We start from the raw sequence: 14,596 nt of genomic DNA, 5'->3' as shown, positions 1-14,596 counted from the left end.
AGCAACATTCTATTCCTCCTCTCAGCATCACCATTTTGTTGAGGTGTATTGGGAATAGTTAATTGCCTAATAATTCCCTTATCATCACATAGTTTTCTGAACTCTTCGGATAAATATCAAGGCCCTCGGTCAGTTCTCAAGGCTTTCACCTTTCTATCTATTTGATTTTCTACCACATTTAAATATCGTCTAAAGCATTCCAATGCTTCCGACTTATAAGAAATTAAATAGACATAACTATACCGCGTGAAATTGTCTATAAAAGCAATGAAATAAGAGGCTCCATATCTGTCCCTCATATTCATTGGGCCACATATATCTGAATAGACTAACTGCAATGGAAGTTCGGCTCTTAAAGCTTTACTGAATGGTTTTTGTGTTGTTTTTTTGATTAGGCAATGTTCAGAAGTAGGTAATGAAACCTTAGAGATTGAACCTAGCAAGCCTTCTTTAGCCAACCTATTCATTCTATCTTATCCAATATGTCCGAATCTAGCATACCATACAGATGTATCAAAATTCAAATCTTTAGAAGAAAAAGAAGATATATTCATAGAAAAACAATGATCAACGCAATAATTATAAGTGTTTGGATCACAATCCAACACTACAAAGCCACTTCTACATGTCTAGATCCATAAAATACATTACGACTGAAACCTAATCTTAAAAGAACAACAACGGAAATTAAGTTCTTTCGTATCCTCGGTGCAAACAGGACATCATGAAGGAGAATTGTACGGCCACCACGCAAATGTAACTTGCATGTACAAATCCCTTTCACCTCCACTCTATCATCATTGCTGACATATATCCACTTTGCACTAGCTGGAGATCGAAGAAACTCCACAAATGCTTCTCGATCCCTTGTTACATAGTCTGTCGCTCCTGAGTCTACAATCCACATAGGATAAGATTCAATTAGCATAACAGTGCTTGAAATATAAATAGCACTAAAACAAGTATTTATAAGAGCTACCTTCTTTGGCTCAGGGCATTCCTGAGCAAAGTGACCCAGCACCTGACAGTTGAAACATTTGAGCTTGCTCTTATCTTTCTTCTTTCCAAACCATTTACCTTTCTTATTGAGCTTGTGTTTGTTCTTCTTAGGTCTCTGTCCAGTTTTTTTCCCTTCCCTTTCCCGCGTTTGAACCAATTCTTCTTACACTTAAAGCCTGAAGCTTTCCCAGAATTAGATTCAGCCACAAAAGCTTATCATGGAGATTTAGCCGCACCAAGGCGCTCATCCTCTAGTTCCACATGGCGGGCAGCATCAGCAAATGTTTTGATACTATCATTATGAGTTAAATTGACTTTCAAATGTTCCCAATTATTAGGAAGGGAGCGGATCAAACCCTGAACATGTTGCTCATCAGAGAGTATATAACCAGCTAACTTTAATTCCATAATCATAGTAGCCATGATCCTCACATGTTGTGTGATATTGTGATTAGGAAGTTTCTTGAAAGTGTTAAATTTAATAGTCAGCTGCCTCGGTCTAGTCACACTAGTACCACCATATTTCTCTCTCAAATATGACCAGATGTCATGAGCAGTCAGGAACTGCTCATACTCATGTATCAGATCATCCACCACGGAACTTACCAAAATTACATGAGTAGCGGAATCTTTCTTTTTCCATATCTGGTAAGTTTCCTGATCCCTTCTTTGTTGAGCAGTTTGACCCATCCCTGGGTCTTCCATCACGTGGTTAATGCCCTCAAGGCAATCTTGTTCCTCCAGTACATTCCAAATTTTATAACACCAAGAGTTATAGTTATCGCCATTCAATTTGTCACCTCTATTTAGGACAGCTATGATATTCTTAGATACCATGGTCTATCAAAATATTAGAGACAATCATATAAATGTCCATTTATGCACACATCATTTTGCATTCATGCAAATTAAGTTTTATGATAATTTCACACTAGACATGGAGTCGAAAGTTCACTAAGTTCCCAATCATAATCCATTATCCTAATGTTACATTATCACAAAATTAATTTCATAGCGTAAAATCACAAGTTCTAAGTTAGAATAACTTAAATTCTTTCAACCTTAGAACGTCCACTAAAATAAAAGATTAATCATGAACAAAATATCAAGATATTTTGAGTAAATCTGACAAATAAGAAACATATACATTAATATCAAAATGTCAAATATGTACATTCGATCAAACATCTTTAAACAACTACTAAACATGAGAAATAAAATGTCACATTGTTCGATGATTTTGAACTAACCATACATATCTAAATTAATCACAAAATTCTTATTTTCTGAATTCCATTTTTTCTTCAAGATCCTAACCAAATAACTGTAGCATAGAGGTGGAGAATTATCCAATACTTCAATGGCAACATCATGCTAATATTTACGAAATGTCCTCATTAGATGATACATACTTTCCACCTCACATATTTGTTGTCCCAAATGTATCACTTCTTAACGCATCGCTTCGAGATATTTTATGTGTTGTACTAGGTTATGTTACGAATCCATTTCATAGTTTCTATAAGCACGTAATTTTTCAACATGTTCCACAGCTCTTGCTCTACTAGCTTCTCCTCTAAGGATGCTAAAAACGCATGTCGGTCCAGCCATATTTGATCGAGCACTATAATTGGAAAACTAGTAACAATGGATCACATAACCTAATCAATATCCACCACTTATGAATGTATAGAAAATGTGGTATATCAAATACTTTTAGATTATTTTTCATTTAAAAGAATGAGAACACAAAAAAAAAAAAAAAACTCCAACTAGACAAATACCACTTAACAACACTTAATAAAAATATTCTTGATTTTTTTTTTAAATTTTAGGATTTAATTAAGTCTCGAAATATCGTATATATAAATATTTTTGATTATTTGAAAATTATTTTAATTGCAAAAAAAATCAAGAATATTTGAGGGACCAATATGCAGTCTTTTAAATTGAATTTGGAATAATAAGTTTCCAAAAAAAAAAATCATTGGAAATGTTTCTATCCAACCATATAAAAAAGCAGCGTGAAACTTAACGTGCAAGAAATTATCATGTGATGAAGTTTCGATTTTCTCAACTAGAGTTCGATTTTTCTCCCAAAATAAAAATCCAAATGAAGTGAAAATTTTCAAATATGTTCTCCATAAGATCATGAACATATAGTATAAATTTCATGAATTTATATGAAGTATATCAAAATTCACCATTAACGACATTCAAGGTTTCAAAGAAAACGAGAATTCATACATTTCATTCATTCCAAAACATCTACAACATGTATTTAAGCAAGAAAACAACCTACTTAGGTTCTGATACCAATATAAAACATGCTTTCATGCTTTTAACCGAATTTAAGTAGTGAAATTTACTTGAAAATCCCAAAAACGAGGTTGAATTATTTGCCTATTGATTGCTTGCCTCCAACACCGCCTTGCACCAGCTTCTTAGTCAAAACTCGATCACCAAGGAAGAAGTTTGTTGTTCACAATCCAGTAACCCAGTTAGAGATGTAATTTTCCTGAAAATCAAGGCTCCACATGCATCCAATTTTTACACCTTGAAAGAACTCGAATTTTGAATATCTTATGGAATTTTTCTTATTGTTGGTTGTTGGTGGAGTGGATGTATATGGGAAGTTATGGATTAAGGGAGGTTAATTTTCAAATTTGATTTTCAACATCTCCTTCCGATAATCATTTCCATGCAAATCGGGTAGGATCGAGTCTGGTTGGGTCAACCCACATGAGCGACCTATTTTCTTCCAACAATAATCTATCTTATGCTTTTCTCCGACATCAGATTTGTTACATCCTCTACCCTGGGGATGAATCAACGGAGGGAAAGATCCTAGAAGCACAATATACCTTGTGCTCAACTTCTCTTCAAGATATTATTGCACGATTTGAGAGGAGATATGGTGGAAATGAGATACGGGAAGCGTTTCCAGAAAAGGTTGTGGTTCAAATGAATGACACGCACCCAACACTATGTTTTCCGGAGTTAATGAGGATTTTGATGGACTTCAAGGGCATGAGTTGGGAGAAAGCTTGAAGTATTACACAGAGGTACTTTCCCTTTTTAATGGATAACGTGTTTTGTTCTTTACGTGGACCATGTCAGAAAAGTTCTTTAAATCCTTAAAGAATGGGGAAATGAGTTGGGATGGCCACCCCTAATGAACATTTTGTTCAATTGGCCTTTGACCAAAATTATAAAAATAAAAGGAGCTTTAATTATTTAAAAGTGTCAAAAGACTTCTTTATCCTTAATTTGTAAAACAAAAATGAAGAAACGATTGGAGTTTTTGTTTCTAAATTTGCTGGAGCCGTGACTAGAACCTTGGATGGCAAGTGATGGTCCATTATTTTTTATGAGCAAAATATATATATTAGATTTCAAAAAATTGTTTCATTTTCACTTCAAAAATAAAATTTAATTAAAATTAAAATTTAACAATAACCCACCAGTTGAACCATTGACCCAGTGATTTTCTTTGAGTCGATCAGTGAGTTAGCTCTAATAACTATTCATTCATGTTCTAACACACACATCATTCTCTTCCTTTAAATTCAAAAAATCTTCCCCTTCAAAATTGTCTTCTCCTTAGAATTCGAACTCTTCTTTTTAAGTTTAAGGCCATCTCTTTTTCGTAATTGATCTCCAGTGCATCCAAAGTATTAACATTGTCCACAACTTAGCAACTAGTCGAAAACAATTACTGAGTCATTTATTCATTGGACACCTATTATAACACACAAAATTTTTTAAAATAAATTTTATCGTTATATTTTGGAAAAGAAATAGACAAAAAAATATTTTTTAAATTTATATCTTATTTAGAGTTCAATAATTAGATTTTAATAAAAAGCGATATAGTATATCAATATTGTACTCATTTTAAAGCTTGTAATTAATAAGAATATTCGACTCGAGAAAAAGTCTATTTGGATAAGCTAGCACCAAGATATTACGGTTTGAAGAAATCATAAAATATAACTTATCAACTTAATAAAAATGTTGAATGGAAATGAGCTTCTGACACTGTTTCAGTGATTTGCATAATGACATTGAAATCGTTCCTGAAAAATAAAATGACTTCGATATCGTTTCAGCATCGAATACACTCTGCTTAACTGATTTGTATAACGACATTGAACTCGTTCCCGAAGTACAAAAAATGACGTATATGTCGTTTCGATATGGAACACACACTGCTTCACTGTTTAATAGGTTTAGACGCACGCTATGAAATAAGTAAACAACGTTTATGACTTTTCAATACAATTTTCGACGACAGTGATAGCATTCCTATTCAATCGTAACTATAATCTCATACATATCGTTTCAGGAGTGGTTACACTAGAATGTTATAACTACAATATTAAATGTAATTGAAATTTACATATGATTGATCGTGGACGATCGAATCGTCATTTTTATAATTATCATTTTAGTTAAGATTTAAACTAAAGCGATATCAACGTTATCAAGAATGTACTGAAACAATAATAGTATCGTTATGTATTAAACCCAAAAATAAGACAATGACATTCAAATCGTTATAGTACAAATTTAATGAGTTTGAAATCATTCCAATTCAAAACACAATTATAATGACATAGATATCGTTTATTTTCATATAACGATTCGACCATTTACAATAACCTGTTATGCCTTCATCATAAGTAGAACGATTGAAAAATGTCATTAAATAGATTGACACTACTCAAATGACTTGAAAAGAGTGAACGAAAATACTTCCCATCTGAATAGTTTGAAAGTGGTATACAATCATAAGAACAAAAATGCTCTCATAATTTCTTTTAAGGGAGATCGAACCCACTTGATTATGTATTTTGATCATCCTACATATGTTAGATGCACGTCTGGTGGATGTGGACGGTCGAATCGTTATTTGTAGCATAAACAATATAATTGTCGTTTTACTTTAACTGAAATGATATGAATGTAATTTTAGTTATGATTTAAACTAAAACAATATTAATGTCGTCAAACTTTTATTAAAATGATAATGATGTCGTTATGTATCAAAATCACAAATAAAGTAACGATATTCATATCGTTTTAGTACAAATATGACGAGTTTGGAATTGTTCCATTTCAAATCACAAGTACAATGACATTTATATCGTTTCTTTTCATATAAAATGATAATAATATTGTTCTGGATAAAAATAACGATTTGACCGTCCACAACCATCTGTCATGCCGTTAACATACGTAAGACGATCGAAAGAGGTCATCAAGTGGATTGATACCACTCGAATGACTTAAAAAGAGCGAAAGAAGATACTTTCTATCAGAATTGTTCGAAGATAGTATACAATCATAAGAACAAAAATGTTCTCATAATTTCTTTTGAGTGAGATCGAACCCACTTGATTATCTATTTTGATCATCCAACATATGTCAGATGAATGTCGGGAGGTCGTGGACGGTCAAATCGTTATTTTTAGTAGAAATGATATAATTGTCATTTTATTTTAACTGAAACGATACGTGTGTAGTTTTAGTTATGATTTAAGCTAAAACGATATCAACGTCATCAAACATATACTGAAATGATAATGATATCGTTATGTATCAAAATCACAAATAAAGTAATGACATTCATATCGTTTTAGTACAAATTTGAAGAGTTTGAAATCATTTCAATTCAAATCACAAGTATAACAACATAGATATCGTTTCTTTTCATATAAAACGATAATTATATCGTTCTAGCTGAAAGTAACGATTTGACCATCCATAACTACCCGTCATGCCTTCAATATCATTACGTTGTTCAGTGTACTTTTTTTTATTGGAAGGTCATCTATATCATTTTGAGTTTCAGGAACGACTTCAATGTCATTCTTAGAATGAGTGCATTTTTGTACTAGAACGACTTATATATCGTTTATGTATAGTCATAATGACTTTTATGTCGTTATCAAAATAAGTTACGCAGTGTGTATTTCATACTGAAACAAGATAGAAATCATTTTTTATTGCAGGAACGGCTTCAATATCATTATGTTATTCACTCTACTTTTTTGTATAGGAATAACATCAATATCATTTTGTGCTTCAAGAACGACTTCAATGTCGTAATTAAAATCAATGCATTTTTGTACTACAACGATCTTAAACACCTTGTTTTAGAAGAAGAAAATGTATGTCGTCATTTAATTGAGTTCATTTACATCATCTGTAACTATATTAACGTCGTTTACATTTCAATGGTGCAAAAGCATTTGAATAGCACAATGACAATAAAATTTAATAAATCATCTTGTGCTTCAAATAAGCACAAAATTATAAAGTCACAAGTCAGGACAATATTAAAACCTTAATCTCAGAGATTATTACTCGAGAAGTTCAAGAATCAAGAATGTTTTGGGAAAAATTTATAAAAATAGAAGTGAAGGGTCGATTAATATAGTCATTATGGATCCATTGAATAATTTTGATCATTTATAATCTCAGCACTGTCACAAACTTAGAAACTTGGATGATGAATTATGATGATACACTAGGAAGTTCACCTAGTATATAAGCAAGCCATTACATTATAGTTTCTATCTTACACACATATATACACACGCTTTCGATCTACATCTTGATGAAACTGAAGGAATAAATTGATTAAGATGCTGAACCAATTGTTTCTATATAAAAAAGTCATCCACCGGTAGCACCTAAAGAAAAAGGGGAAAAAAAGAAAGAAAGAGGTTCCCTATTTTTCTTTAGGTCGAGAATGGGAAAGGCTGACACAATATTCGACCTGCTATGTCCAATTCTTCTTAGAGCAAAGTTGAATAAGCCTGTCCCTCGAGAGAACTGTAGTACAAAATTACAAAGTAAACATCTAAGTTTCTAAATCTTTATATTGAAAGCAATTAAATGAGCAAGATAACACACACGATGATTATGTAGTTTGCAAAAATTAATTCCAAATCAATTATCCACTATAAATATAAATAAAATAATAAAAGAGTGCGATCCAACAGAAGCTAAGGTACTGTTTTTTATTCCAAGGTATTCGTTTGTTCCATCTTATTTGGGAATAAAAACATACAGTCCACTGATATCTTATGACTGTACTCGTAACCATTTGAGGTCGTGAATAGATTCCTTAATTATTCGATTTTTCCAATTAAATTCTAAAACAGTTGTAAATTGATGTTCAACTCCTCTTTGACTTTATCATATAATTCAATATAAGAAATAATTTTCGCAACAAGAATAGAAGTTGTGTTTTCTTTGCCATTCTCTGCAAATTTTCATTTTTAAACACCTTCAACTAACTGCTCATATTCAACTGAAAAAACAAAATGGTATCGATACAATATTCGCAGTGTACAATTCAATATAAAAATTTCATCAAATGTCAAGCGTTGTACAATACTGATAAAGATATTTAAGCTGTTACGGATTGCAGAAAACGACATGTAATTCGTTATATACAGACGAAAATTAAATGTATGTTTTACATAGACAAATAAAAAGAATTGCCAAACATGCCTTTGCAAACTTATATTTTACTCTAACTGATACAAATGATGGGTAATGAGAAAAGGGTTTGGAAGTAACTCATATCAAAACTCTAATCTAATGATAAAATTAATTCCAAATGATTGTTCACAGATAAAAATCATAAACATATATACAACATGAAGAAATTATTCAAAAAAATGGACAAAGAAAGTAACCCAAAATTTGAAAATTACACCCCTTCTTCTCCAAATGCCCAACAATAATATTGCAAGATTTTATTACTCACTTCAACCAAATGAGTGTTCAAGGGAAATGGAATGTAGAGTTTATGGTTTCATTAAGTAGAGAAAAATGATGATGATAAAGAAAGGAATTGCATACCTCTACAGCTGATTTCTGAAGAGCAAATGGAAAGAAGGTAGAATTTAATTGGGGTCAAATGAGAATTGAAATGGAAATTAAGGCAACAATGTCTTTTTTGTATGTAAGGAGATTTTAGTCATTTACAAATTATATTTTCATTTTCCATATCTTTAGGCCTTTTACCCAAAAAGCTTAGTTTGTACACTTTTTAAACTAATGTTTTGTTTGACTAGACTTTTTAAATGAAAGCCCCTTAAAGAATATGCTGGAATATAATGCAAGGTAAAATTATAGTGTTCGAAGACAATTTTTAAAACTAGTTTTGTCCCTTCTAACAACACAAGCATTTAAATGATGCGTTCAACTTGGTATCCAAACAAACAAAGGTCTTGGTTTAGTGTCTCAATCTCGTCCTCACCCTGAAAAACTTGAACTGGCATCTACTTGAGGATGTGCTTAAGATTAATTTTAGCAAATAAGTTTTCCCCTCCTAAAGAGATTAAGCTTTTAGATGAGATGGTCCAGTATAACATTAACAAATTATTTAGCTTAGGACCGGTTTATGAATCACAGATAAAATTAATCAATGCATACACACAATTATCTAATTCATCCCCATTGTAATGAGGTCTGTGTGATTTATATCTTCTGAACTCTTCCAGGAGATAAGAGAATTTCAAAGGCAGACACAATGTCTAATGGTAGAGTGGTGGTCCTAAAATTAATCTAGGGTCCCTCTCAATTATGCTGAACTATATAATCTTCATGGGGTTAATTTGTGTTGAACTTTTTCGAAAAATTTTGATTTGTTGCCATCTTAAATAATGGCTTTGCATGTGTGGCTGAACCTTTACTTGGTATCTTCTGTAACTTTATTGTAAAAAAGTTGTTTGATGTGCCCTGTGACTCCATCCATGCATCTAGATCAAACAAAAAACTAAAATGGCCAAAAGCAATAGTATGCTTTTTAAAGTGATTGATTTTATTGAATGTAATTAAACTTTGTAATGTCTCAAGTTTTCTGCTACTAAACTAACTTTTCTTGTGATGTGTGCTTTGCAGAACTGTGGCATGCACAAATCACACTGTTTTGCCTGAGGCCCTGGAGAAATGGAGTTATGAATTAATGCAAAAACTGCTGCCAAGGCACGTTGAAATTATAGAGATGACTGATGAACAGGTATTAAGACACATTACTAAATCAACAGATCCCATATTTCCGTGAATTTATCATTTGTAGAATATCATAATATTTTACTCATATTTCAGTTAATTCAGGACATGATATCAGAATATGGAATATCAAATCCTAAAATCTTGGAGAAAAAAGTGAATGCAATGAGAATTTTGGAAAATGTTGATCTGCCTGCATCTTTGGCTGATTTATTTGCTAAACCAGAAGAAATCCTTATTCACGAAACTCGCGATGAAGTTATTCACGAAACTCGCGATGAAGCTATTCATGAAATTAGAAATGAAGTTGTGCCTGCTCAAGAAGATGAACTTGAAGGAAAGGACCCACAGGACGAGAAAGTTGTAAAACCCGAACATGCTCCTATCCCGCCAAAGATGGTCCGGATGGCTAACCTTTGTGTTGTAGGTGGTCATGCTGTTAATGGAGCTGCAGAGATCCACAGTGAAATAGTTAAAAAGGAAGTCTTTAATTACTTTTTTCAGGTAAATTTCTCAATAAGATTATGGGAACTCTTTTTCCTTGTTTGATCACGTATCATTTGCTGATTTTTGGTGCATTAATGTACTTCTCCTGTGTAGCAAGAGGTTTTCATTTGTAAATCTTATGCTGCTCTGGCCTGAGAAGTTTCGGAACAAAACAAATGGTGTAACGCCTAGAAGATGGATCCATTTCTGCAATCCAGATCTAAGTACCATTATTTCTAAGTGGATAGGTACAGAGGATTGGGTCCTGCATACTGAGAAATTGGCAGAACTGCAGAAGGTAATCCATGTAGTCTGCCACATCCAACTTTTTATATACAGCACTTGTATTGCTAGATTATTTGTAATAGGCCATCAAATTCTGGAATGGTTTCTGTGGCTTTACTGGGTTGGTACAGGACCTTTATTTGGTCCGGCCTATTGAGCTGAATAGTACTGCCTAAACAACTAAGTCCTCGTCTTTGTCACCTCAAGTTACACATAACCAGTGTGTCTAGAGTTGCATAATATAGTTTCACCTATAATAACTTCTACATTTCTTAACAGCTTATTAAATTTTAGAAAGATTTTGCTTTTATGTTTGTTTCTTCCATTCTATATATGATTCAAAGTGGGACTTTTAGGTTCATTCCATATATGATTCAAAGTGGGACTTTTAGGTTCATTTCTCTTATACATGCACTATCTTTAAACCCGGTAGATTATTTTTCTTTTCTTATCGTTAAAGCTGTATAATATATTTTGATGAGTGAAAAAATCATTGCAGTTTGTAGATAATGAGGATCTTCAAATTGAGTGGAGGGCAGCCAAAAGAAGCAACAAGATCAAGGTTGCTACATTCCTCAAAGAAAAGACAGGTTATTCGGTTAGCCCAGATGCACTGTTCGACATCCAGGTCATTTTCTCTCCTCTTAACCATGTCTGAATTTTTAAACCATCTATATCTGATGGGCATATACATATTTACTATTCATCATTTTGGAGATTAATTCTTCTATTTCCATATTCCACTCAATTTTCCGACTTTATTGGTGACGTGGATTGTGCCTGCCATTTTTCAGGTAAAACGCATTCATGAATACGAGCGACAGCTATTAAATATCTTGGGAATTGTTTATCGCTATAAGAAAATGAAAGAAATGACTGCAGCAGAAAGGAAAGAAAAGTTTGTTCCTAGAGTTTGTATATTTGGAGGAAAAGCATTTGCCACATACATACAAGCAAAGAGGATTGTAAAATTTATCACGGATGTTGGAGCTACCATAAATCATGATCCAGATATTGGTGATTTGTTAAAGGTAGACGCTTCCTCCTAACGTCGTTAAATTGTATTTCAATGTCATTGAATCATTTATTTCTTGGTGTTGACTTTATGCTTCTTATATGCAAAGAAAAGGGCTTTGTCATATAATGTTTTTGTGGGATTGCTTGGTATATGTTACTGTTAAGTTGCTTGGTGCACCTTCATTCACACACCTCATGGTTTTAATTACGCTATATTCAACCTCTATCTAGGTTGTGTTTGCTCCAGATTACAATGTAAGTGTTGCTGAACTATTAATTCCCGCAAGTGAACTTTCACAGCATATCAGGTGTGTAAGCTCATACTTGGAAGTATTAGATTCATCATATCTCCTGAAAGAAAAATATATCCCCTTCATTAACAGATTCAACACAACAGTATCTGATCTCCACTCCTCCCCACCCCCCTTTCCTTCTTGAGTACTGCCGGTATGGAGGCTAGTGGGACCAGCAACATGAAGTTCGCAATGAACGGTTGCGTATTGATTGAGACCTTGGATGGCGCCAATGTTGAAATTAGGCAGGGAGTCGGCGAGGACAACTTTTTCTTATTTGGTGCTCAAGCTCATGAGATTGCAGCACTTCGGAAAGAAAGAGCCGAGGGCAAGGTACAGTTCAACTCTATTTTCCCTCGAACTATGTGCCCAGAATCTCAAATCGAAGACCTGTTTCCTTTATTTCTCTTGTATTGTTTTCTTTCATTTTCAAGTTTGAATATAGTGGCCTAGTAAAACTGGATTGAGGTGATGTTCATTTTGGGAGTGTTGTCTTCTCGTTAATTGCAGTTTGTACCAGATGAACGCTTTGAAGAAGTCAAGGAATTTGTTAGGAGTGGTGCTTTCGGGCCTCATAATTATGATGAACTAATGGGGTCCTTGGAAGGGAATGAAGGATTTGGCCGTGCTGATTACTTCCTTGTGGGCAAGGACTTCCCAAGTTATATCGAATGCCAAGAGAAGGTTGATAATGCATATTGATAGTTTTTGCATTTATGCCATGCATATGCATGTATTAAACAACTTGTTATCTACATGAACTTGAAATTCGAAGTTGGGAAATAACAGTTCGAGTCCCCCAAACTATTCCAGAAGTAGTAAGTAGGTCCTTGATCTATTCTTTTGGCAGTAAGCTCTGGGGTCCACCAGTGGATGAATATCACGCATTTGATCATTAAGTCTTGTGCAGTGCACACAATATATATTTTTCATCCAAGATACGTTTCCACTTTAACCAAAGAAATAAGACAAGTCCCTGTTTGGTTTGGATTAAAATCTAAGTCAATGCCAACAATTAATTTTAACCGCACATTTCATAGAAATACAACTTCTCCACCACATATTTCATCAAACTTTTATCAAAATCTACTAAAAATCAAATTTTTAGCTATACGAACAGGGGCTAAATTATGAAGAAAGAAATAGTAAAACTTCTAAAAAGAGCAAATAAAACCACCTGTGATTCCAGATGTGCTGATGAATTTGATTCTCATTTCTTCCCATCAAAAGTGAAAGGTTGGGGACATTAATCGTAATCTTCCCATTTGAAGTTTTACCTCGAAATTCCTTTTTTTCCCCAACATTATCAACACCATGAATTCAATCCCACTTTGGCTTCTATTACTCCATGCCTAATGCACCCACTTGTTATTTTGCAGAGATGGACAAAAATGTCTATACTTAATACAGCAGGCTCCTTCAAGTTCAGCAGTGACAGAACAATTCAAGAATATGCCAAAGACATATGGAGTATCAAACCCATTGAGCTATCTTAGAGATGAGTAGGCAGTAATATCCAATCACTGATATAAATAATGAAATAATATTACCATGTAAGAGAAATAATGTTACCATGTCTTAGTCTAGTACCCGTTGGCTCCTGAACTACTGTAAATTTTGCAAAGTAGCTACTGTTGCTCTGTTGAGTCATAGCCATTGCAGCACAGAAGACATGGAAATGACAAGGAATAAGAATTTTGTGGCGCATATTTGTAATATTTCTGATACGTTTAACAATGTGGATTGAACACCAGTGGTCGGTATTAAGTAAAAAGAAGTAGATGTCCTTGGTGTATTCGTTCCTTTTAAGTGTCTAAGTAACTGTTTTTGTAATTAGTGCAACACACGAGTTGATGAACTCGTGTCCTTTTAAGTTGATGAACTTGCTTCGATCTCAAGTAGTAAATGCAATGCCGATGCAAGAAGGCTTGATTGTCAGCTTGCCCTCTTCTTGTGGCAGTGGAATGATACGAAAAAGTAAAAAGCGAAAGAAGGCCGGACATGTTTGGTACGGTTTTAAGGAAGAGGTTGCGATGAAATTTGTCGTGTCGTGTCTTGTCTAGCAAGGTTCATAATTAGTGCAACACACGTTACCTCTTGTGGTGTGTGGGGGTAAATTGCTTTTAATAAGTGCCTGTTTGACAATCACTAATTTATTTTATGGTTTGCTAAGATTAATTTTGAAACACATTCTGTACGTATAAAATTTTTTTTCCTACTTTTGAATCACACATTCTCTTAAGTCATAATTCAAAACTCTTTTTTTTCTTCGTTTTTTTGTTTTACAATAATGATTGTCAAATAGACTCTAAGGGTCCGTTTGATTACAAGAATAAAATTTGGGTGGAAGAAAACGAATTTTAGGGAATTGAGTTGTTTAGAACTTATTTTATTGGAAATTGTTAATTAAATGTGTTTGATTGGTATAATTTTTCACCTAGAAAATATTGTAAATTTGGATCTTTTGGTGTTCGTTTATC

The 14,596-nt window shown here is 33.4% G+C and overlaps 1 pseudogene; it reads left to right on the top strand.

Moving 5' to 3' along the window:
* The first annotated feature begins 9,312 nt into the window (after positions 1–9,312).
* Positions 9,313–13,992, top strand: LOC111386363 (annotated as a pseudogene).
* The last annotated feature ends 604 nt before the right edge of the window (positions 13,993–14,596 follow it).

This window comes from Olea europaea, unplaced genomic scaffold (assembly GCF_002742605.1).
Source record: "Olea europaea var. sylvestris unplaced genomic scaffold, O_europaea_v1 scaffold3525, whole genome shotgun sequence".
In the NCBI taxonomy this organism is placed as follows: Eukaryota; Viridiplantae; Streptophyta; class Magnoliopsida; order Lamiales; family Oleaceae; genus Olea; species Olea europaea.
The sequence above is the reverse complement of the archived record's forward strand: the minus strand, read 5'-3'. Positions and strand labels throughout refer to the sequence as shown.